Source organism: Hirundo rustica, chromosome 3, assembly GCF_015227805.2.
Source record: "Hirundo rustica isolate bHirRus1 chromosome 3, bHirRus1.pri.v3, whole genome shotgun sequence".
Lineage (NCBI taxonomy): Eukaryota > Metazoa > Chordata > Aves > Passeriformes > Hirundinidae > Hirundo > Hirundo rustica.
This window is the reverse complement of record NC_053452.1, coordinates 69,318,679-69,344,914: the sequence shown is the minus strand read 5'-3', so window position 1 is coordinate 69,344,914 and position 26,236 is coordinate 69,318,679. Positions and strand designations below refer to the sequence as shown.

The 26,236-nt window shown below is 43.0% G+C and overlaps 1 protein-coding gene across 4 annotated transcripts in view; it reads right to left on the bottom strand.

The window, feature by feature from the left end:
• The window catches only part of FYN (FYN proto-oncogene, Src family tyrosine kinase), a 139,753-nt gene that overhangs the window by 43,023 nt on the left and 70,494 nt on the right, over nucleotides 1–26,236 (bottom strand). For 3 of the 4 annotated variants that reach the window (XM_040057423.2, XM_040057426.2, XM_040057424.2), the window contains exon 3: nucleotides 11,002–11,136. The exons of the other annotated variant lie outside the window; for it this stretch is intronic. The gene's annotated coding sequence lies outside the window, so the exon portion shown is untranslated. The remainder of the gene's footprint in view (nucleotides 1–11,001; nucleotides 11,137–26,236) is intronic. 4 annotated transcript variants of the gene reach the window in all.

Here is a 26,236-nt window from a genome sequence, read left to right as displayed (position 1 = left end):
ATTACCTGGAGTTGTATTGCATGCAGTTCTCATGGGTCTACCCTCTCTTGCTCTTAAGCCTGGCTTAAAACTGCCCTTTTTGCATTTCTTTATTCTCTTCAAGACACCACATCCACTCAGCAGGGTTCCCTCACCGAAATGTTTAAGTCTTTTGGGGAGAACAGAAAAATGGACTCCTGACACTTCACTTGCTGCATGGGTGGCATGAGCTGGGATCCCTCAATAAACTAAAGCAACAACTGGTTGAGGGAAAGGAGTTTGCAGCCTGGAGGCTGCAAAACGCACTGCTGCTGTTAGTGCTGCTGTAGCCGTGCTGACCTCCTGCCTCTGCTCGCCCTGGAAGCTGGGTTGGAGCTGGAGGTGCAGAGTATTGTGAATCCCCAGGACCAGCAGTGACACCAGGTGAGCCCACAGGGACCATGAGAGGTGCAGATGTGCCCTGGCTAGCTTCATGTCGGCTGTGAAAAACTGCCCGTGGAATCACGACTACTGCTTTTCCCATTTCAACAGCAGGACGGTGTGGCTCTGGAGACCCTTTGTTTGGAGATGTCACTCAGAGCTGAGGCTTTTCTGGCTCCTCTCAGAATTGAGGAGTCCTATGAGCACTGCCAGGGAGTGAAGCAGGAACACGTGGAAGGCAAGAGCCCTGTGGGGTGATGGCTCATCTCCCTGCTCTCAGCATGGGCAGAGCCCAGAAGGCTTTGGGCAGGAGGGATGAGTCTGGGACTCACTACCTGGACCCTGCTACACCTCTGTGGAAGTGTGGCTGTGATGTGCAGAGAGCAAAACGCGGGCAGTGAGCAAACGCTGTGTGGGAGATACCAGGAGAGAAATCCCAGCTCAACAGGAGGTGCTGACCACCTGAGCAGGGAAGAGTAAGCCATTAAATAAGCCTGCTTAAAAGCTGCAACATGGGCTTGTTCACCTCCAGGCAACTGATATGCAGGATTTACTGTTTAAAGAAGAATTTCACTGCCTTTTTGTTGGCTTGCAGACTTCCATCCCTGTGAAATTCTATCGCCTCCTCCCTTTCCCCTCCCAGCTCTCTTTCTCTTATTTTTTCCCATGTACTTTCACGAAAAAAGTAGAGAAAAAAATGAAAGCACAAAAGAGATAGGAAACATGAAATCTGGGAGACCTGTGGGAGGGAAAGTGGTTTTCTTGTTGCTCATTCACAAACGTTCCGCTAAGCAGGGAAAAAATCCCCACTGAAATCCAGGAATATTTCACGTATAAATTTACAACTGCTGACAAGACAACCCTACATATTTCATGCACACATTGATGAAGAAAAAGATGAAATGAAAAATCAGCTGCAAAAAGAAAAACTGCTAAAAGTATTTATTCTGAAAAAAGTGAATAAACAAGGGGATGGTATACATATGTACTGGTAGCTTAAAAAAAACCGGTTTGGGCTTTTATTACTAGGAATTATATGTGTAGAGAACCAGTGAATGATGAATGTCTTGATTTTTGTTTGGTTTTTGATTGCTTTATCTTTTTGCTGGCAACGGCAGCACAGAGGGAAGGAGAATTTGATGCAGAGTGAACGACTGACAAAATGGGCTTTTTCTTTCACTTGTCCCCTCCCACTGTCATAGTGTCTAGACAATCCAAGTATAAAGACTGCTTGATTACAGCCTCTTGTAAAATGCGGCAGAGAGTGTTACATGCACACATCTTTTTGAGCCAAGTCCCTGAAAGTTGTCTGCTCTTGGCTCAAAGAAACAGCATCGTGGGGAGCTGGCTAAATGTGGGAGAATACGTGTATGCATGTACATGCCTAAAGTGATTTCAGCTTACTCAGGGGTTTCATAGACAATAAATATCATCTCCATTCAGCACTGGCCTTTGTGTCAATGAATGGAATCCAAAAACTAATCTCCTTCAGTATCACAGAGCAGGATTTTAATATCCAACAGTTTCATTTCCCTGCATGTCCGGTTTGGAGCTGTGGAAGGCTGGAATTATTCAGCCAGCTCTGAGATCACCAAACAAAATCTGGAGCTGTTTTACACTAAACTCTCTAGAGGTGAGCACACAATGTTGCTCATACAACGTGCTGTGCATCTTACAGTAAGGAAACAAGTTTTTAATCCATTTCCACGAGGAAAGGCAGCATTTCCCAGACGTGTGAGTTATGGGTCACACAGCATTATCATAGTCTGACACTGGTAATGTTAAAAGGTATGTAACTGGCCTAATTAAAACAAACTTTTCTAATGCAAGCAATTTAATTTGCTTATTTTGAAGTTGTGTTTTCATGAAAACATAAAACCCTCCCATTTTCATGGGGTTTGAGACTTCCTTAGAGACAAATGAATATAAACATTATTTGTCTTCTTTCTTGTCCTTATTACATTTTTTGGATGCCAACATTTATATTGCAAGCAATCCAGCATGTGTCTAACCAGAAGAGTAGTTTCCACCCACATTGTGGAAACATTAGTTGACACGGATATAAAATTCATTATATCATTATTAATCATTTATAGAGTCATAGCACCTTAATCACTTTCAAGTAGGATACAGATGAAGGCTAAGGAGATTTTATTAACACTATTATTATTACTGTAAATCACTCCCCTTCGGTTTTTCTTTTTGTTCTTGATAAAAAATGGAAGCCAAAACTGAAACACCCAACAACGCCAGACATCTACTCTGTTAACAAAAACAAAAGCTGTCCTCTGCTAGCTAATCAAGGCCTAGGAAAAGTCCAAGAGTAGCAGGAAAATTCCTTTTTTTATACTTCTATTTTAAAAGTCCCAACATGTGATATCTGAAAAGCAAAAAGTACTGATTAACCTTTGCTTCTGCAGTAGTAAGCATATGGATGGGGGGAAGAATGGAGCAAATTCACTCCTTCTGAGCATCAGACCTTTTCTCATAAGCTTTTGCAACTCACAGCTGAATTAAGGAACATCTTCAGAACCTTCTTTTTTTTAAAGTTGTAAGAGAAAATAGGTCCTAGGAGTGTTTGAGAGAGAGGTACTGGGAGATGCAGGGAAAAACCTGTCTACCCTGCACCCTTTGATTCATACTGTGGCCTCTGTCCTCCAACCCCCTGCACACGAAAGAGAACTGGCACAGGAGAGGGCTCCAGCCTGCTGAAGAGATGGAGAGCAGGTTCAGACCCAGCAGGGTGCATTCTCTTTCCTCCTGGATTTCTCTGGAATGAAATCTGATGGCATATTTTTTAAGATAACTTCTCTCAGTAAAAATCATGAAAGGGATAGGCTAGATGACTGGTAACTGGCAACTGCCTTTTCCTGACCAGGTCTGACAAATCTTGCCTGGAACGCATTGGCAAGGAAGCTGAGTTAAGAAAGAGTTATGTTAAAAGGAAATCAGAAGCACAAAATCCTTGGCTTTTATTCAGTCTCTGTGGTGAATCAAAGTAAGATTTGCATCCAGCATGGTTGTGAAAAATGAAATCTCTAAGGGCCATCTTCTTGGTGCTTTATGTTTTGCTGAAAGCACCACAGAACTATCAGCCTGTGACATCAAATAAACTAAATGTTATGAGCTACCGTAGGATTTAATATTCCAAATGCCACATTCTGAGTTACCATGGAGGTAGATTCAAGGAGGACAGAAAAGGCTTTCCAAGAGTAAGAACTCCAAGAATTTTTAAAAGAGACTATAAAAATTACTATGGAATGCCTCCTGCAGGCTATATAGCGGGAATAATCAACACAGAAATTTACCCTCAAGTTGAAACATCTTACTTTCCATGCTTTATTAGTAGCTCCCTAAGGAGAAACTGATGGATTACCTATTTTGAAACAACTCTGAGACACATTAAACTCCTAAGAGAAAAGTCTCAGTCACCCAGTTTGACCATTAGAAGTTGCTAGGAAGGCATTCCAAGTTAGGCAACAAATAGGCACTTAAAACCAGTCTTATGTAGGTCAGTAATTCTCATGCTGTCTGCTTGCTGAACTCTCTTTGACTCACATCTAGGCTGATGGGAGCATTTTGGATTTCCAGAATTAATACTGTGTCAGTTTCAAGTCAACTCAAATAAAACAGATGGAACGAAACCGCAACAGTTATTGCATTATTTTTGTTTTTATCTATTAACTCTGGAACATTTTAGAGGACTGCCTACATTCCAGCTTAGCCAGTGATTCAACAATTTTTAGATCAGAGAGAGACAACAAATACTTTAAAATTCAGACTCTTGGGTGTCATTCATTATTTCTCAGGCTTGTGGGTTGCAGGTTATTATATATACATATAATTTTTATACTAAGGTTCAATGTAGAAAAAATATAATTTTACTGCATTGTGATAGACCTGGTTCAGCCTTCAACAAAGACGGAGATTTGTGTAGAATTCTTCCAAATCTACATGTGCACCACACTTGTCATGTTGCATTAAAAAATGTAAATCAGAGAAGACACAGTACTACCACTGGATGTCCTCTGTCTGTTAAAGATATGCAGAAAATCTCACATACACAAAGTCATATTCCTGAACAAAAGGCCAGAAACACCAGGGCAAAATTTCAAGTATGTTTCAAAACAACACTCAAAAATTCCTGGGCTGCATAATTTGATTTTCAAAGGGAGACCTTTAATTCTTCGCTCCCAGATTCTGCTTTTGCGGGCTGAGCAGAAGAAGCCCCAGCAGTTCAATTGTTCATCTGCAGCAGTCAAAAGTCAGGCTGCTGCCCAGTGTCCATGGACATCCATGGCTGGAAGAGCAGGAAGAGCAATCTTAGCTGAGCTCCTGCTGCCATACTGCCCTGGTTCAAAGCAAATGTCTTTTACAGTGCTGGAGTGCTCTTACTATTGTTTCTTGTCAGCTTACAGTTGCTTTGGAAGTCCCTCTACAATGGTGGCAGAAGGGGTTGAGGAAAGGGAGCAGCTCCAGCTGCTGTGAGAAGAGCAGAGCCCAGAAGGGACTTTGAAGTGCTGTATTCTGCCCTGCTGTTCCTCCCCGTTACCGAGTGACTGGGGACACAGCCCTGGAAACAACAGCTTCCTGACAATACAGACAAGGTTTAAGTTTTAACACATCTGCAAAGCATGGCCCTGTTGCGTGCCTTCCCCCTCTCCCCCTTTGGGACTGGAACTAGAAGGAGAAATTAAGGTTTGGGCTTCACTTTGCCTGTTTATTTTCAGCCAGCCTCAGGGGTCAGGACCAGGGAAGAGAAGGTGCATGTTGAAGGATTTCACTGAGCTACAACCAGAGCCTTGGCTTCTGCCAGAGGCTGTGAGCACAGCTGTCCATGGGGCAGGGTGAATGGCCACTCAGGGCCAGGAAGGAAGAGCGATGAATGTCTTGGTCCTTCTCTGGCAAAGAGATTTACTACAACCCCGACAATCTGTTTATTATCCCTATAGCTGTATAATCTATTTATTACAAGTTAGAGAGGAAAAAGGAAGTCAGTGTTCCAGCTGGGCAGGAGGAACAATAACCACGTCCACGTGTTCTTGGAGGGGCAGTTGTGGTGGTGGGACTGGCTGGTAGCTGTCTGGTGGGGACGTGACCTGGCAAGGCCACGGGAAGCTCCATTACCACAATGCTGTTTCAGCAGCCGTAATCAAAAGCTCCCCAGTGCAAGAAGAGAAGATAAACCCTCCAAACTGCCCATGAAAAGACACATCTCCACCCTTTTGGTTTTGTGCAGCTTCTTTGCCAGCCAAGACTATGAATGTCGGGGCCTCATCTTTTTCAAAAAACAGTGAATTCTCTTCCACTCCCTGTGATACATCCCTTTCAGCAAAACCAAGCCAGAACAAAACACAAGAAGCAATTAAAGGCTCATGCTGCAATCTCTTAAAGTTACAGTAACACAGTTATGCCTTGTACTGTCTCAGGGCTTTTATTACTTTGAAAAAAAGATGCCCTAGAAAAACGCAGTCGTTCTGAGAAAAGGTTCTTCTCTGTTGCCTTTTTTTTTTCTTTTCTTTTCCCACCAGCCTCCAAACTTCACTTGCAATCTAAAAGAAAAAGTCTTATGTGTAATTTCCGAAGGAAGGCCTGCAGGTTTTATGCTCATGAACTGAAGAGCAAGTCAGACTCAAAACTGCACATAGGATTCTTTATTTATGCTAAAAATGTGTTAAAAAAACCTTTGAAATTAAGAACTGATGGCAGCAGCTACATACAGTAAACACACTGCTTTCTCTACAGTTAACCCCTGCAAAGGACAAACGGATCTACCCCGGGTTCTGAGAAAAAAACATGTAAATTCAACAGTGTGATCTCAAGCTACATTCCTCCTTCATCAGGCTGCTTGTGGTAGCTCTATTCATGAGCAGAGAGAAGTGGGTGGATGGTCTGCATAAGCATTTTGAGCTAATGCACCTAAATTTTAAAGTGCTTTTTAAGTGTGTAAATTAGAAAGCCTATAGCAAGAGAACAACTGCTGCAAATGCCAGAATAATTCTGTCTTGGAAAGAGAAGAAATAAAACAATGTCTCCACTGATTTCCTCTTTCTTTTCTCCCATTAGGAGAACAGAGAGATGATTGCAGGTTGATTCACACTGTTCTGATTTTTTTTTTTTCTTTCAATTCTTATTTTTAGATTCTACCCAGGATTAGTGGGTGTTCATCTGACCCACAGTATGGGAGCGGCACAGAGCAGAGTGCCAAATGTGAATCAGGATGGGCAGGGAAGGAAGGGGGGAAAGGGGAAGGACGCAGTAAAGAAGTTCTGCCTGTTTGACACTGTGGACTATGAAAGAGATATAAAAAAAGATTTTCTCTCAAAAAACACCCTCACTGCTCTTCCCCATCCCCCTTTGCCCATGCAGGAATGAAACTAACCCCTTCTCTGCCTTGTCTGATTTCTGTTTCATGACCGAAGAACTTGGAGGACGTGACAGCAAGGAAAAGGGAGCAAGCTGAGTCTCAAATCAGAAGGCTTACTTTGAAACCCTCCCAGACACCAGAAGGGGCTCTCATTTCTTCTAGGCTGCTACTGCTAACATTTTAATGGAGTTATTTAAATCCCTTATTTGTCCAGTTACACTGGGGGAAAAAACCACTCTTCTTCCTAAACATGAGCAAGTATTTGCCTGTGGCCAGCCCACAAAGAAACCCCCAGCTTTCTCACCGTCATTGTAGCTGGCTTCATCTACAACAGCCAAGAGGCTGACAGGCGGGGTCCCCAAACTAGGTGGCAACCACATTGTGAAAAAGGCAGTGAGTGCTGAAGGTACTGACTACACCAGTAATGGGGGCACACAGAAACCCTGCCTATGCTCACAGGCCCACAGGAAATGCCTGTGCTCTCTAGTGAGACTCATTCTGTCAAACCCAGCTGCTGCCACTGTGGTTTCAGTGTATGACAGCAGCTTACTGCTAGATGACACCTCAGGTAAGTTTACTGTGTCTGGATGGGGCTCAGTTTCTCCACAGCATCCCAAACCCTGCTGTGTGTGCTTTAGCTTTGTGACCAAAGCAGCATTAATAACTCGCCCACATTTAAGTTATGGCTGAGCAGTGCTCCCAAAGCATCAAGACCTTCTTCCTTTCTCACTCTGCCACTGTAGCAAGAAGACAGGGGGAGGTTTGGGAAGGGACAGAGCTAGGGAAGCTGAAGCCAGCTGACAAAAGGTGTATTCTACACCCTCAGTGTGTGAAGGAGGGTACACAGAGGTTTCTCTCTTTCTGTGTATTTAAAATGAAAAGGCAAAACTGGATGGTAATCTGGAGCAGACAGGGAGGTTTTCACTGAAAATGACTGTTCTGTGATACACCTCATGAAATACACAACTCTTGACAATTCAGGAGATGTGGAGATCTTGTCTGGAGTTCTTCCCTGTTTCCTAGCATGAAGAGACAAAAAACTGAAGGCCACTGAAATTAACAACTGTGCTGTCCCCACAGCACAGGGGAAACGTGTCAGATTTGTGGATTGTGTTGTAAGGGGAAAAGGACCTCTTGACAGGGAACAAACTGACACTCTAAGCCAGGCTGCCTGCGAGAGTCAGGTCAAATAAGCAACCACAAGCACATTCAACGCAAACCATGATATCGAGGAGAGCACCAACCAAAGCAAAGGCTGGGAGAAGATGACCCTTTTCAGTTGCTTATATGCTAATTACATGATTCCGAAAAAAAATGGATAAACCTTCTGCCTATAAAGCAGCAACACAAAATAGTACTCTTGAAAAATAATAGCTGTATTTTGACTATTATATTATTAACAGAAACAGCTATAGCCAATTTAAAGAATCCATATAGGAGAGGGTGGTGCCAGGCCATATGTGTCACAAATGACATCTGAGTGACTGACAGCTTGGAAATAAATCATCTTGGAGAGTTACAAGGACGATGAGCTTCTTCAACACTTACCTACAGGAAGTACAAAATCCCCTCTTGTGTTACTCTGGAGACCTTATGTCACTAGCACTGTACTTTCCAAAGGGCTGCAAATTACAAGTTACTAACCCCTAAACTGAACCCAGGACTGGCCTTCCTAACCCTGTGAAATTAAGCTCTTGCCAGCTGGCTACGTGGGTCATCTACACCATTGGCCTCACAGCACCAAAGGGAGCAGGAGCAGCTCACGGCACAAGCACCACAAGGTGAAGAGCTGAACTCCACCACTGTGGTGGTGCAGAACTGTTTTATTAGGTTTTATAAGAAGTTTATGTTATGGTTCATTTCACTGTATCCCCAATGTTGTAACCCTTTTTGTGTTGTCTGTATAACAAGGTGTTTTGTGTCAGTCCTCCCACCCCCCTTGCTCTGGGGCAGCCTGTCTCTCCAGGAGCCCTCCCAGGTTGCGAAATCTCAGGGAGAGGGCTTCAGGTGATAGGTCCCCTGGGGGAATTCCTTTCCTCTGGATTTTAGTGGTCCGAGGCTTCGGGGTGGGCACATCTTGTTACCCCCTGAATCCCCTGATTTGTTGTCTTGTTGTAACCTCCCTTGAACCCCTCCCCCACTTATAAGGGGTAGGAGGGAGATTCAAATCCTCTCAGCTCAGAGCTCTGAGCCTCTCTGCTCCTCAGCTCTTCAGCTAATAAACACTTTTTAACCTGCTAAGCTGAGAGCCAGCCTTTTCTCTTCTGTTGCTGTTGCTGTCACAACACTTTTGGGGTCCAGCTGCTAAGCCGAGAAGCCGAAACGAACCGGGACCTTCTGTGGCTGTGTTGACCCGAGCTAGCCAGAGGTCATCTCCCGCCCGGTGCGGGACGGAACCAGACACACACCACGCACCAGCTAAACCCCACGGTGGTCACACCAGCGCCCACCCCACCATGCAGCAGGATCCGCTGCCCCAGCCAGGGGCTGCAATGGGCAGGAGCTGCAGTGCTGGCACAAGCACAACTTACCGCTGATGGCGTGATGTGCTACATCTGAACTGCCTCTGGGGCATTTGTGGTTTAGCATAGGAGCCAGAGCATCCCTGCCCAAGACTTTGTCTCAGTAGAGAGGAAAGGATCACCGACCAGGATGTTATTGGTTGTTTAGACTGAAAAGGACCAACACTTCCTGTGCAAATAGCTAGCATTGTCTGCAATCAAATCCAGACCAGAATTTTACACGATGTGTGAGTGTACGCTCTTTATAGATACATAAATTAAAATCCTAGTGCATGCTTTCTGAGAAGCAGTTTCATAGAACTAGAGCAAATGGGAGTCAAATCAGGCTGAAGGCAGAAGAGATAGAAAGTTGCTGACATCTGCAAACAGTTTTAAGACATTTCCTAAATGCCTACAGTGTTACAACCGTGGAAATGGGCTAGATAAAAATAACACAATGAAAAAAACCCAACAGCTGGCTTTACCAGGGAAGTGAAAAAACATATAAAATGTTATATAGAAAACTGGTACATGAAAGGGGAAAGAGGAAGAGATAATAAGAAGCGAGAAAAAGCTAAAATAAAGATTATATAGAGGAATCAAGAAGATACTAGAAAAAAAATAAGGGCACATAAAATCAGAGATACATTTTTCTAAGCAGATTATGAAAGATGAATCCTGGACAATAAAAATTGTAAAATCATTCATAACAATATGACAGCAGAAGTTACTCAGTAAATGTTTCCGGTTAGCACGCAGGTAAAAGGCTGGATGATCTGTTTATGGTGATGATAATGAAATAGCTTCCCACCACAGCAGCCCCTGGAGAGGGGATGTTAAGCAGCAGATAAACGATTCTGGGTGATTCAGATTAGTTGCTAGAAATAAACTTGTCTCAGAAGGTTTACAGAGGTAGCCTTGGAGCTGCTACTGCATGTAAAGAAGCTCTTGGCCCCTGGGGAAGGACCAAGGACAAGAAGAAGGCTCATACTGGGCTACTATCTGAGAAGGGTAAAAAGTAATTACAGGCCAGTTGGATGTGTTTCCAGTATTTTACAGGGGATAGAACAACCAACATCGGCCTCAATTAATAACTTTTTTCAAAGCTCTGTAATTAAAGTCAATTAACTTGGCTTTAAGGAAAATAGATCCTGTCAAACTAATTTGATGTAATTTCTTGTGAAAATTACAAGTTCACTTGATGAAGGCAGCATTGTTAACAGTATTACAAATCTAAGTAATTTGACTTGATCTGTAGAGTATCTTTATGAAGGCTTTGAAGCCTATATGGAGTATCTCCATCTGTACATGGAGAGCAGGACTCCATTGCTGGAGAGCACCATACAAGATCAGGCTAAAATCTTAAACCTATTTTATACTGAAGTCACTTTTGAGTCCACAACCATATTAGAAGTATTAAAAAGCTGACAAACTAAGGAAACCTAAGTGTAACTGTAAATGGGAAACTATTAGCAAACAAATGGGTTCCTGTTGGGTTCCACAGGCACTGGTGATCATCCCTTTACTATTTAATAGCCTTATCAGTGACCTGGATTAAAGTTAAGCCACTGTGGTTAGACACGGGACCGGGAATGGCAGAAAACGAACCACAAAAGAACAAGCCTGACACAGAGCCACTGGGGTCTGTAGAAAGATGGGAGAAACCAGCTTAGGTGTTAATATGGCCAAGTACAAAATCACCTTATTAGAATGAAGAAGACAGGCCATACTTACAGGATGAGAGGGAGAGAGAGGACTCTATCCTCCAAAGCAGAGACTGAATATGAGACCCACGGTCCTGGGAAGCAATCAGCTCGACATGGATTCCCCACGCAAGGCTGTGGCCAAAAGGGCTAATACGAGCCTCAGCTGTACAAACAAATGAAAATTAGACGATGAGTAGGTAGGTTAACAGTGACCCTCTATTTGGTTCTCATTCCTCTTGTCCATGAATAACATATCAGGTTCTGCTGCTCCATTTTACAAAAAAACCCCAAACCAAAGCAAAACAAAAAAACTGTTGGAAAAACTGGAAGAGTGTTCAGGGAAGAGAAATTAAATAACTGAAAACACTGGGCTACAGAAGGCTTTGTTATAAACAAAAATCTTACAGGGAATTTTGTTATTTTGTTCATGATACAGCAGTATTCTTACACTGAATAAATTTGACAACAGCAGGCTCTGATCTAGCAAAGTTAGAAATTGAATCGGGACTGAAAATTATTCCCGTCCAGACTGTAGACAGGCCAGTTTGTTCTGCTTGTTCAGCAATGATGTGTTATAGGCAATTAACCAGTAATTAACCCTTTGCATCACAGGTTATGAGGTACTGCCTACCTCTGCAAAGTTGGGAAAGTAACCACTCTTGATTCAAAAAGGATGCACGCCCACACAGCTTGGGTTAAATGTTACAATGCAGGAGTTCCTGCAGGTGAGCTGAGTGGTCACTGCATCACGCTGTGCTTTGTGTTGCCACCAAGAAACTCTCCTCCTTGCAGGGTATTAATCCTGGCAGCCTTCCTGCTCACAGCTTACAAAACATCTCCTGGGAAACCCCAGGCTTTTGGGGATGAGGTGCCACCTAAGTATGGATGACACCCAACTGTCCATCTTCTGCAGGATCTGCAGGCAGCCTCTCTCAATTCCCAGCACCTGGATGCACACAAAACCTCACAGCACAACGCTTCTCACACTGAGATGCCAAGGAAACCACTTTTAGGAAACTGATGGGTGTTGTTATGGTTCTGCCATTGAGAAAGCTCCGGTGGCTCCTTGTTTCAGCAATTCAATTCATCTGCGGCATGCCATTGGGACCTTGTCCCAGGGATCTGGCTGGGATCTCATCCCAGCACCCCTCGGCCACAGAAAGTGACCTCAGAGAATTATGTTGTGGAAAAGAGTCCTCCATACCTCACAGATATTTCCTCTCCCAAATGCACCCTTTTAGGATGAGCTGGTGGACTAGCTATGCTCTTCAGGTGTTGGAGTCCAGGCCATTCCTTTGGTTGCCCTGGAGGGTCAGAGACCTGGGCAGGGGGGTCTGGGACCCCAGCCCAGAGCTCAGAGAGACACTGGATTTGATTTCAGTCCATGGGAGAGGCTTCTTGCTCTGCAGGAAGCATTGCAGGCCACAAGAGTGTGAAAAATAGTAGTTTAGTATATCACAGGGTGAAAAAAAAAACCAGTGGGTTTGGGATTTTTGGCATTGGAGTGAATGGGGCAAGATGGAGAATTTGGGGCGTTGTCTCCTTCTTCTTCCTTCTTGTTCCCTCACTCCATTTCTGCAGTGACGTTGGCACAAAGTAGTTAGTGAGGATTGGGTCAGAGTAAAGATGACCTTTTTAGTAATAGTGATAGACATTGATATGAAATAGTAAATAGAGAATACATAGCAATTAGTATAAAAGATAAGGACAGCCCAGAGACAGGGGGAGTCACCGGATGTCCGAGCCGCGGCAAACATCTTTTGGACACTGAGAAAATTGTAAGATAAGAACTAATAAACGAAGCATGTAACCTTGAAGACTCCATCTTTTCCTGCGTTTGGCACAGAGCTTTGCAGAGGGCCAGAACTCTAAAACCACCTGAATGCCGGGGAAGTTAAGCTCCTGAAAAGGAGCCCCCGACATTCAGGAAAACAAGTTAGATCCTTTAAGCAGAATGAATGCATATGAGCACTAGTCCTGCAGGAGCCTCCCAGGTCATTCAGGACATCTACCTGTCTTTTTCCCTTTCTGAATACCGAGGGAACTCAGTGCTGCCAAGAAAGCTTTTGGCTATCTGTTCCAAGGCTGGGATTGGGCATTTGGGTTCCTGAGGACCATGTGGATCTCAGCTGTGGGGCCCTGGTGACAGAATTTACTTAATCTCACAGCCTGCCAATATTTAAATTTGGTGTTTTTAAGGAGGCAGTACAAGATTTTCTGCATGCTGTCTGTCTTAACCTGGGCCTTTGGCCAGAAAGTATTAATCCTATCAATGTGCAGGAGTGGGAAGGCTGGAAGTGTTTAATTTGTGCCAGTTGCTGGCATCGTCTCATTTTAAGCTTCTGGAGTGAACCCATTTATGACTGAATGCTGCAGTGTAAATTCTGCAAATAAAACAGACAAAATAATCTCAATTACTTGAGCTCAGGACTAGTTCACATATGCCACTCAGAGATTTAGAAGGCGTTTATTCATACAAACATCTAATTAAATTTAATTATGGTTCTACAGTTATTTTTATGTTCAACAGGTGGAAAAAATGTGTTTTTCAAACTTTTGCTTTATGCTCAGTAAGTGATGCCTGCTAAAACACAGCATAGTAAAATCTTGGTTGTATGTTACAAACATAAAAGAAACATCCTGTCTTCAGTAAACATGTAGTACAAAACTTGTGCAGAGTGAATCACAGCAAGAAAGTCTGTCAGAATTTTAGGGAGGGAAAAGGCCTGTCCAAGTGTGGTGTGTATATACGTGTACGTGGACGTGCAGTCACACACACCCCAACACTTCAGCTCTGCTGTACTCGGCGTTCCTATCAACAGTTCTCAAGACTCAAAACTGTGATGGGCAACTCTTTAGCCACTAACAGAGCAGAAGGCTAGGGAAAACTGATCAAGGACAAGGTTTCAGAGCTACTAGTAAAAGATGAATCAAAGCCTACAAAAGTATAGCTTGAATTTACATCTTTCTACTTTCTGTCCTCCTGGATGCATTTTTTCCCCTCTTCCTCTGGCACAACCCCAGCTACATCCTACAGCACGAGGATGTTAAGCACCCATGCAAATGTGTTTTTAAACCTTGTAAAGGCTTATGTCAAAAAATGTACTAAGAATCACACAGACCAGGCTCCAGAAACAGAATTTTACAGATGAAGTAACTGTGATAATCTTCCTAACTATAAATTATAAAAACTACATAGAAGGAAAGAGCTTTAGTACATGGATTTAAAAAAATCTTTTTCTGAAATATTGCAAAATAAACCAGAGGTAAGGTTTTCCTTTTATTCTAGACACACAGACACAGAATTTAATGGGAGAATGTGAAACTAACCATCCCATCTGCCTTTGTAATTCACCCAGACTAGACACAGAAATGCTATGGAATTTAATGCAATGAACCCCAGAAGTGTCACTTTCACAAATCTCAAGAGGCATCGTTGACCTGAGGCTGGCTGCAGTTTCTGCCCCAATTCCAGTTTAATGTATTCCAGTCTGACCCTCAAGCGACAGTGCTGCTGGAGAACACGCTAAGAAACAAATGCAGGCAATTGCTTTGACATAATTCTTTTGGACGCAGGCAGATCGAATGTGCTGATGTCAACAGAGACCAGAAAAGAGTTTTATCCAATCTCCTTTCCTCACTGAAGAAAACAATGAGAGGAAACAAAGCACAACCCAAACCCCAGCCAAACACATGCCCACCTTCCAGCAGCAATGCTGATACATGCTGTCTAAGAAAGGGAGAACCAAGAAAAACGTTTCTAAATGTTTACAAAATGTAAATGTATACACAGCATTTCATTTATAGCTTAAATTTACACAACTTGTGCATATAATTGGCTCTTTGCACATAACATGCACAAAACATCTGTCCTATAGAAGATATTAATTTAAAACCCCTGGAACAGCCTTAATGCAGTCCTTTATGGCCACAGTACATTCAAAAGAGTTCCTAGCATAGTGCTCTCAACTTAATGTAAACCACTCTTCTTCTCTTTTTCACTTGCTTCTAAAATTTAGGAGGCTGCATGGACCTGCTTTCAATATAATTGTCAGGACAACACCTTCCTGCCTTGCCACTCATTTAAATATCCAAGCTCTAGCATGCTCTGAGACTGCATAGTGTGAAGTCAGAGAACCTTGAGGCAACAATGACTGTTTCTGCACAGGGACAGCAAGAAGAGAAGCTGGGAATATTTTTTTCCATGGGAAAGATTAGTTATGGTGGGAAACCAGACCAAGAATGCCACAATGTCTATCCTGAGAATAAAAGACTAAGCTGAATATTTTCTTCTCCACCTGGTGCTGCTGCCCCTGAATTGAACAAAATGAGTAAAAAAGAGCAAGACCCACACATCAATGAGTTTTTCAGAACTCACCAGGGAAAATACCAGGGTTGAACGTGGCTGGTCTCTCAACTTTATACAATAAAAGCCAAACAAAAAAGCAGATCCCAAGCTCATTTCCACCTCTCTCTTTTACTTCCTCTCCTAAGAAAGGCTTCCAGCTCTGCTATTTACAGTCTTTCTTTTCTCCCAGCCCTCCAGCTCCTCCCCCATCAATCCATACAGAAAGATTGTCTGCAATGGTATAACGCAAAAACCAGATGAGATACTTAAGGCTTCCCTTTTCTGTGTGCCTAGAGTGTTTCCAGGAAGAGAAAGTCTTGTGAGGATTCTCACTTTGCTCTTCTGCAGCTACTTGTGTGGGTCACTCTACCACAATAAAAGCCTGCATCTGTTATCTGACCACGATCGAGAGACAGATAAAAATTACCATTTTTAATGTCCGTAGGAAGTGTGGTTTGAGAGAAGAGTGATCATGTGTAACAGCCATTGAAGCTACTTGATGTGGAACATTAAACCACCCCTATGCACAGTAAAAGCAGACTTTTGTCCTTTGTCTACTGCCCTTCATGTGACCTGTCCCCAGAATGCGGCCACAAGTTGTGGTCCACAGTTTGGCTGAGCATCAGAAGCTGCAGAATCTTTTACTCTATGTTACGACCTGCATAAGCGTCACAAGGTTCAGGCAACAAGGATTTTATGGCTGCCAGTCGTCAGGAATTATAAACAATTTAATCATAAACTCATGGATGGAGTGGTTTGGATTGGAGGGGACCTTTAAAGACCATCTTGTTCCACCCTCTTGCCAGGGGCAGGGACATCTTTCACTAGACCAGGTTGCTCAAAACACCACCTGGTGCCATTGACACGCTGGAGGGAAGGGATGTCATCCAGAGGGACCTTGATACGCTTGACAGGTGGGACTGTGCGAACTTTGTGAAATTCAACTAGGCCAAGTGCAAGGTCCTGCATCTGGGTCAGGGCAATCACCAGCATCTGTACAGACTGGGGGATGAAGGAACTGAAAGAAGCCCTGTGGAGAAGTACATGGGGGTACAGGTGGATGAAAAATTGGATATGACCTGGCAACGTGTGACTCTAGCCCAGAAAGTCAGCTGAATCCTGGGCTGCATCAAAAGCAGCGTGGCCACCATGTCAACGGAGGTGATTCTGTCCCTTTAACTCTTGCGAGTTCCCGCCAGGAGTTCTGCATCCAGCTCTGCGATCCCCAGCAGCAGACCTTGAACTTGTTGGAACAGGTCTGAAGGAGGGCCATAAAGATGATTAGAGGGATGGAACACCTCTTCTATGTAGATAGGCTGAGAGTTGGGGCTGTTCAGCATGGAGAATACTCCAGGAAGACCTTAGAACAGTCTTAAAGGAGGCTTATAAGAAGCATGAAGGGAAACTCTTTAACACACCTGTAGTGCTATAGTGACTTTTTTTTTTAAACTTCAGTTTTCAACTAAAAAAGGGTCAATTTAAACTGGATATGGGAAAAAATGTTTTACCATGAGGGTGGTGAGACACTGGAACAGACTGCCTAGAGAAGGTGTCCCGTTGCTGGAAATGTTTAATGTCAGGTTGGATGGGGCTTTGAGTAACTCAGTCTAGTGGCAGGTGTCCCTGTCTAGGACAAGAGTGTTGGAGTAGACAAACTTTAAAAGTTCTTCCAATGCAAACAATTCTTTGATTGGTGATTCTGTTACTGAATTGGATTCTCACCTCTGTGATTCCTATCACAAACCAGAGCTGGTGCAGTTCATGCAGCGGGGACTTAACGGTGATGTAAGAGAATGTGTGGAATATGGGTACCAACCCATGTCACTGTAGACAGAGATAAAGAAAGCACATACACTCCAGGATAAAGGCACATGAAGAAGAGGGGGGATTAAGATACCCACATGGTTCTGTCTAAATGCACAGGTGATACAAGACAAAAAGCAAGGACCAAATGCACTCATACCTTTACACTGCCTTTTGTATGAAGAGTAAGTCTATTATTTCTTCCATATTGTAAAGTCCTGGTTGCTAGGACAATCACAGCAGCTGTTATGTAGCTCACGCTCACTATCTTTTCAGAGCATGAGAGATTCGATCAGCTGCAGTCTTCCAATACTTCCCTCTAAACCTGCTCCTTTGACTCCAGTTTTCAGCCACAGCAGATTATTTGTTGTTTGGCTACTGCAGGCTGTTACAATATTTTTACAAGAGGAAATGTTTGTTCCATACGTAAGAAGACTACACTTACAAGAAATAATGCAGGAAAGTGATCTAATTTCTCTTCTGCTTCCTTCCTTCTGCAGTGTGCTGCATCGAGTGTTTGTTCCAATACACAGATACCAGTTCAAGGCCAAGATTTTATTTACCCAGATCGTACAAAACAAGCCAGTACTTAAACTGCAACTCAAACACCTCAAAAGCTGTTGTGCTCCCTTCATGTTCATCTAAGTGATTCAGGTAAGTGGGCTTAAAATTTTTCTTTTCAAGGTTATTGAGCCTGTCTTATCCATGGCTGGATATTTGCATGTCAGTGCTATAGATTTAAAACTCCTGTGAATAAAGAACACTTTCCAAAGTTGAAAACAGCAGATCAAGCAGGAAATGTCAATTCTGAAGTGAACCTCATTATTGCAGACTATAAGAAAATGTACTGCACTTAGGGAAAAGAACACAATACCTTCCCTAAGAACTGCACCTACCCATGAATGCTACTCAGCTACCACTGCTGAACAAAGAAATCTGACTAACTGCTACACTACTTCACTTCTGTTTTTTGGTGGTTTTTTTTTGGGGGGGATTTTTTTTTTTTTTTTTTTGGAAAACCAGTTTTTAATTTAGGAAGTCTGAGGTAGCCTTTTAAGAGAAAACATTAAAGCATTCTCTTATTTATTACTGGGACTGACAATACATGTATCTAATAAATTATAAATTGCCACATGCTACTGCCTCCTGTCTGCAAGCTAAAAGCTGGCAAGAGACTCAATACTGCTACAGGGCCAAATCTGCATCAGGCAAGTGGTTGAATTTAGGAAGTTATGAACGCCAGCAGAGTCACAAGCTGACTGGTCAGTCCTGACTGCTCAATGCCAAAGTTGTTGGAAAGGGATAAACAGATGGGTCAGGAAAGGACAGAACCCTGACTTGGGTTGCAAAGCTGTAGAAATAACGTCTGAGTTCACTTGTTCTCTATCTCCCATGCTGAAAAACGTCAGACCATTAAAACTTCCTACTGTATCCTGCATTTTTTTTGTGAGCTAACAGGACAAACTCTTTCATATTTACGTGTTAGAGAGATATTTAAAACACAAATAAAATCAAGGGATACTTCCAAAAATTATGTTTGTTTTGTTTATGATGTCAGTAGTGTATTCTTCTGGTGAGGCAATATTGTCTCTGAAATGCAGGAGATTTATCTACATCTGTGCTGGAGCCTCTGCTTTTTGTTGGCATTTGGGCACTTCACCATCTTCCCCAAAGATAAAGCATGAAAAATGAGGCTCCATGTTTCCTTTTGTATATATATATTTTTTTAAGAGCAGTTTTTCAGATGCCAGGAGCATAAATGTGAGCAAAAGAAAAGAGTCCCAGCCTTGTCAGCTTTCCAGAACTATATTTTGTATGCTGGTGCTTTTGTTTTCTTGCAAGTTCAGCACTGCTTTAATGGCAGCACCCTGGATTCCCCCTGCCCCCAACAAGTGATACATATTAGTACATCTGTTTTCTCTGTAAAGTCTTTCTGCATTCTTTGCAGGGCACAGGAAGGATGTGGGCTCCTTTTCACATTCAAATGAGGCAAATTAGCCTTTGCCTGGTTCCTTCAGTATAATGCTTATTTTACATTTAAGCGTGAGAAAAAGGGAGGAAATAAACCCCTATAGGTTAGGTGGGTTACATGCTCCATTTTGGTGCAAGCCTCACTGAGCCTTGTTTGGTGAACTGCTTTCCACAGGATATGATTCCAGGATGATAGTTTAATTAGTTCAACAGTGTAATTATGTAAAATGACCAAATAGTCTGCACAAAGAAATACCTGTCACAGACACATTAAACATGAGAAAAAGCTGAAAATGCCAACCTGAATCAGCAGGGTTCAGGCAATCCAGGGCTGACCAGCTTGAAAGCAGCACTGAGGGAGAAAATCTAAGTGTTCCAGTAGAAACTAAGTTGAACACGAGCCAGCAATGCTCCCTTATGGCAAAGGTGGCCATCAGCCTCCTGGCTTGCATCAGAAAAAGCACTTCCAGCAGGTTAAGAAATCTGATCCCCTGTATTCAGCACTGGTAAGACATGACTGGAGTGCTGGATTCAATTTAGGGATCCCTGAAAATTTGGGGCTCCCTTGTACAGAAGAGCAGCTTATTTGAGCAGATCCAGTAAAAAGGCCACAAAGATGGTTAAGAGTTTAGAGCATCCATCCTACAAGGAAAGGCTGAGAGAGCTGGGACTCTTCAGCCTGGAGAAGAGAAGGCTCAGGACAATCTTATTAATGTGCATAAATACCTCATGCGAGGCAGTAAATGAGATAAGGCAAGACCTTGCAGTGGTTTCCAGTGACTGGCGATGGGCACAAATTCAAGTACAGGAAATGCTGTTTAAACATGAAGAAACCTCTCTTGTAGTGTGAGGGTGTTGAACACTACACCACAGGCTGCCGAGAAAGGCTGTAGAGTCTCCATTGTTGGAGATACCCAAACCCCACTTGGCTATGACTCCAAGATACCAACTTTAAGTTGGCCCTGGTTTGAGCAGAGGGTTTGAGCAGAGGGTTGGAGCAGATGATTTCCAGATGCCCTTTCTAACTGCAGCAGTTTGTGATTCTGTCAGGTCATATGGAGACTGGCTGCACTTAAAAAATCCCCCTCTCACTCCTTTTGCAAGATAGAGACAAATGCAACAATCCAGTAAGGTTACAAAAGTGTAGTACACATTTTGCAGGGAAAAGGCGTGGTTCAGATTCCCTCTTTTTCATGCCTGTGCTCTAATCCAAGTGGTAAAGGTAAGAAATGGGATCCAAGGGAAAACCAAACAACTGCTTGGTAAGCTGTGCTTTACCCCAGACAGTTAGCACTAGGTAGCAATTCAGTGGATACTCTTTGCACTACAGCAACTTCTAACACAGTTAATGCGCCCTATGCACAAAGTAACACACCCCACATACAGAGAACTGAGAATGAAGTAGTCAGGTGCTGTAAATTTACAGTCAGCTTTACTGACGGGAATCTCCTCAGGCAACAAGCCCTTATCTCTGCTGACAGTGTGCCAGGTTTGACAGGTTTTACTGAGAGACCTGGAAGAAGTTTTGACGCACCTGCTAGTGCATGAAGTGCTTTATCTGTCTCAGTTGCCATCCTCATCCACTATTCTGCGATGCACCAATCTCACAGCAAGGAATGGGATGTGTCCTTGGTCTAGAAGCTTGCAAGACCCATGTCCCAAATCCGTGTTCTGTTCACAGACTATCCCTTGAAATAAGTTACTTGCTGTTGTTCTTGATTGCCCCCTGATCTGACCTGAGTCACGCACGCTTTCCCCTGAGCCTGTGTGAACAGAGCCCTGCCATGGCTTTCCACCCTCTGAGACAGCACTGAAGCATCCTCTGACACAGAGCAGCAAGGATTCCTACACCCTCAGAGCTGACACTGGTTTTAAAGACAACTGGCTGCACAAAGAACACAACCAGCTACTGTTTTCACACACCTCTCTCTGTTCCAAAGCCAAAGACGTCCAAACTGAACAGTCTTGCAGCAGCACTATATGTGTCAGCCTGAACTCCCCTTCACCTTCCATCTGTCCCCTTAAAACAGCAGCACAAAGCTCCAACTCAAAGAGCTAGAGTAAAAGATAATCCAATCTAGATTTAGATCCAGACTTCCCCCAAAGCCCAAGCAGTGTCAGGCTCCAGCTACACTCAAGCAGTAGGAGCAAAAGGGTTGCGCAATTGGACACTGATGACTTTAACACTGCTTTACTTAAAAATGTTGTGCCATAGAGGTAAGTGGAGGGCCCTGAATAATTCAGAAAGTTCTCAAAAACAGTGCAAGTGAAAATACACTTTAGGCATCCTAGGAACAGACAGTTTCTCTCTACTGAGGCATTCATAGCACTTTTAATCCATAATTTCCATTTTAGCCTGTTAAAATGCAGAGATTTATTATTCCTGTCACATGTCCTTTCTGAAGACATTGGGAGGGTGGGGGAGAGGTGAGAGAGAAAAGTAGATATCAGTCACCACTTGCCAAGAGTAGATTAAGCACTCAAGAGTTACACAGTCATGTATAAATGATTCAAGGGAGTTTCATTTATTCCTTCTCTCCTAATTTATACTTTTTTCATCCTGCCCTGCAGCCCTTGTTCCCACTGCTCTCAGTCACCACCTGCCTGCAGCGGACAAGTTGGACAGTAGCAAACAATTCTGGATTTCCCCCCCTTCTTCATCATGAGAATTCATTTGGATTCTCTTTCCCAGACCTCAGAGCATGCCTGATTCCTGGGAGCAGAACAGAGAAAAAGAATAGAGTTAATCTTTAGCAATGTGATAAAAATCACTCTCTCACACAGACAACTGGAGAGGGGTTTCAACAGAGCTGTTGTGCCAAGCACCTGATAGCAAAACCTGAAACTGTTGCCAACCCACACCTTCCTGCTCGCAGACACGGCTCGCTCAGTCTCCCCCCCAGTACTCCCGCTTCTCTACCAAAATCTAAGTCACCACTGAGCAAACCTCTCACCAGAACGAGAGGCCACTCTTTCTGTAACAAAGACACGAGCACAGCCGCATTACAGGTGGGGTTACCTCATCTCTCTTTCTATCTTTTTAAATTGAAAAAATAGTTGTGCAAATCACATTAAACAATCAGATTGAAGGGATGGCATAGGAGGGCAGGACACATGGGGATTTCATGGCTTCTAAGAAGCCAGCAAGGAGCAGACAGGTGAGCCGAGCAGCTGGGAAGGGAGGCGAGGAGGGGGCAGCAGGAGGTGTGGAAAGGGCTACCAGCAGCTTGCTCTCCCAAAGCCAGAGTGCCAGCTGGAAGCTACATGTTGCTGGTTGCGTGTGGGCTGTGAGTATAACAGAGGAGATGAGCCTTTAGGGGAGGAGCTGTCTGATAAATCATTAATGAATGACAATATAAAGTAATCAGTCTGCCTGGGAGGCAGAATCATCTAATGATGAGGATGATGGACTAGGAAGCAGATGAGGTTCCTACCTCACCCGCAAGACCACTGGCACACGAGCTCCTTTTGCTGTGAGTAAGAAGGTGCAGCCACTTCTTTACATTGAAGGGCCTCTCTCTTAAAATCAACACAGAAACCCCACGATCTAGGTGATAATAAAATTTACAGCACCCTTTGTGGAAACTGCACTCCCAGCTTCTCTTTTGTTGCAGGCGGCGCACAAAGAACCGATATCCCTTCTCAGGGATGGTCTTCACTAAACCAGATTTTTTCCAAAGCAATAACAAACCCAATACCTTTCAGCAGCACCAGTGGCATTTAATTTTAAATCGATTAACTACACACACAGTACTAATTACCCATGGGTGGTTGTGGTCTTTTTTTTTTTTTTTTTTTTTTTTTTTTTCTTTAGCAATCAGACTACTGGCTGGAAATATAATGGCATGTCTCTGTGTGAACAGGGACACTCTGCTTTCTCTGTGCTCTCTGAAACGGAGAGGAAAACACTTGAGAAATGATGTTTAAAGGGGCATTTGTGTTTATGGGGATAGCTGCAGGGGCACCAGACACATGCAGTCAGAAAGTGATGAGGTTGATAGGGGAAGGGGCAGGAGGTTAGCACAGCTGCTTTTGCACAAAGACCTAGCAGAATGTGTCATGCTGCACAAAATCAATAGAGCCCTTGCATGAAAAACAAATTGTCCGGTTTGTAGAGTTCTCAGGCTTATTTGGAAAGATGCTCACAAAGGTGATTTTTGATTTTCATGAAATCTTTAACTACTCTCTTTTCTCTGTCTTAAGATCCCTGATCATTCAAGGGTATTGTTTTAAAACAGTATTATTCTAAAATAAACACAATCAGGGATATTATTTTAAAATAAACACCAAAGACCCACATGACACAAATTGACACTGTCTAATGTTGGCGCATTTGTGGGATAAGAGATGCAAGGGCTTTATCGTTCAATAAATAAAACATAATTTTTCAGAGTGGATGATGCATAGATTGCAGCAGAAACCATAAACGGAAGACACATATGGCCATGACAGAGACTATGTTTATAGAAACTCAAACAAGCACCTGAGCAGATCTGTGGTTTTCAGCTACATACCTATTTGCGGTGCTGAAGCCCTGTTTAATTATTCTGCCAAACATTGCTGAGCCACGACAAGTTTATCACAGTTTGTGGAAGAACCTGCTCAGGCAATTTTACAAGGAAATTGCCTGGGCCTAATCTAATTGCTAAGAAGTAGCTAAAATTACATTAGTCCTGGAAAGACTAAGAAAGAAACAGGAAGCTCCAAAAGGTTCAAGAGGCATCACAAGGCAGTTCCTGTAAATCACAGCATTGCAGACTTGAGGATGAGATCCCTGGAGAGGCTCCCAGTCACAGTCAGACACTGTTTTTCACCCAGAACAAACATAACACAGGTGAGATGACTTACAGCACATAAAAGCCTGATTTCTCACATACTTAAGTCTTCTTCTGGTTACTGAATACATTTACATAATAAGTGGGGTTTGGAAATTACCCACTGATGAGATAATACAGATTTAAATGATCTGCAGTGTCAGTTCCTTCTACTTGCAAGCTTTATCAGTCCTTGCAAAAGATTTAACTGGGCTCCATTGAAGAATCCTATTTCTCAAGATTTTGTTTAATCATAAGATAAGCAACACCTATAAAATTTAACAAATCAGTTAGGATGGCTTAGATGTTTCCAGACTCTTGCAGGGTACTAGCATGCAATATCAGAAGGAATTATTCCTGTAAGTTACAGAAAATTTAATTGGAGGTTGCTGGACATGTCAAGCAAGCTACAGTCAAGCTTGTTAACACAGTAAATGTGTCATTACCTGCCACATAATCACAGAAATACCTTTGGAGAGTCACTTACTAGTTTATGTATTGCCAAACTAAGCAAGAACAGATTTCTGACGGCACCAACAGCTACTTTGACACTTTGCGTGAACCACCATGATTTCAACTGGCATACAGCCTGTTGTTCTGCTCATATGTTCTGGGTTAAAAATAAAAGAAAAAAAAAAAGAAAAATATTTTAAAAATCAGTTCCCTTCACACTCCCCCACCCCACTGACACAGAGGAGCCTAGGGCAGATGACCTACACTCAAACTGGTCAAATACAAGAAAGGGCAAGTTGTGAGCAGACAAAGTGAGCTCCAAGGGCATTTCTCTCAGACTTTCACAGTTTTCTGGTACTTCAACCCTGACTTGCAGAGCATATTAAATTTGCTGATCTCACTGTCCACTACCATTAGAGAGCTGTCCATCAAAAACCAGATTTCTATGAGAGCTGGTTAAAAACCTGAAGAAAATATACAACTAATTGCCAGCTGTGCCTAGGGTGTCTTCTTCCTCTACCCTGGAACAAGAAAATGGTTTGATATTTTTAATTGTGCTTTTACCTGTTTTAGTTAGTTAGTAAGTTAGTTTGTTTTCCTTTTCTTTTCTTGTGTTAGATAGTTAAGGAGAGTTCTTGTTTGGGTGACAAGTAGGAGCATCTCCAACCCAGTGGAGCCTAAAGCCATACCATAAAGCTCCTGGAACTTATCTCAACATAAGAGATTCAAAAGAGCATATCAAGACATTGACTACATTCATGAGTAGCTTCAAAAAGAGGAGAAATATTCTGGGCAAAAAAGATACCCTGAGAATTGCTGGTTATAGTGGAAGGAGAACAGTGCTGATAACTTGACATGAAAATTCTCCAGCAGCACTCTTACAGCTCCTACCAAAGCAGGATGGTGGCCTGGAATGGTACTGGACTCTGATAGTATTGACTAAGAGTTTTCTTAGAGAAGAAGAAATGGTTAAAAGTGACAGCTTAGGAACTTTTAATTTCTTTAATCAGAAGCACAACCAGAGAAATATTTAATACAGTAGTAGAAACTACTGATGTTAACAGAAATACTTCATACAGAAATTAGAAGACCCCTGCAACACAAATGACTTTCAGTGCTGACTCAAACATAAGCCTCAAAACAATCCCCATCATTTTCTTTGGATTTCTGGAAACTTAGAAGTTCTGTAAAAAGGGTCTTTCAACACCAGAGTAACAGTCTGTATTTCCCACAAAATTTAAAACTCAGATGTCACGTACATTCACCTAAATCACGTATGCAGAAAAGTATGGAAAAAGCAGATGCAAGTTAGGGGACGTTAACTAGAAGGTAAAGCAAACTAACAAAACTGCTGTGAATGTGAGCTCTTCCCAAAGACCACTGGCTGTGCACAGCAAGCGGCTCAAGTGCTTCTTCTCTCTGCCTGGAAATGGAGCTCCTTCCTCAGAGCTCTTCCCAACATCCATCCACCTTCTGAAGTGTTTTCAAGCTGGGCTGCTTTCTGCCTGCTACATAATACAGTTCCTTTGCACACTGCTGCAAGAGATGTTAGATGGAGGGTGCTACACCTTTTGGCGAGCATAAACCGCGTGAAGCTGCTCAGAGCACGGCGGGAGCCGCAGTTCTGTGCAAGATTTGCTACGGCTGATTGCAGCCAATAGCACATCCCACATGCATGTCCAGACAAGTAACTGTGCCTGGATACCACCTACACCACATGTGCAGGGTAACACACACAGAAGGCACATGCTGCATTGACACAGAAATGGTGAATACGTAAGTATCGACATGTAAGAATTCTGCTTTACACTAATAATGTAGCTTGTCTTCAGCACATTCTTACTTCCTTGGGGTGAGCAAAAGGCTGTTGCAAA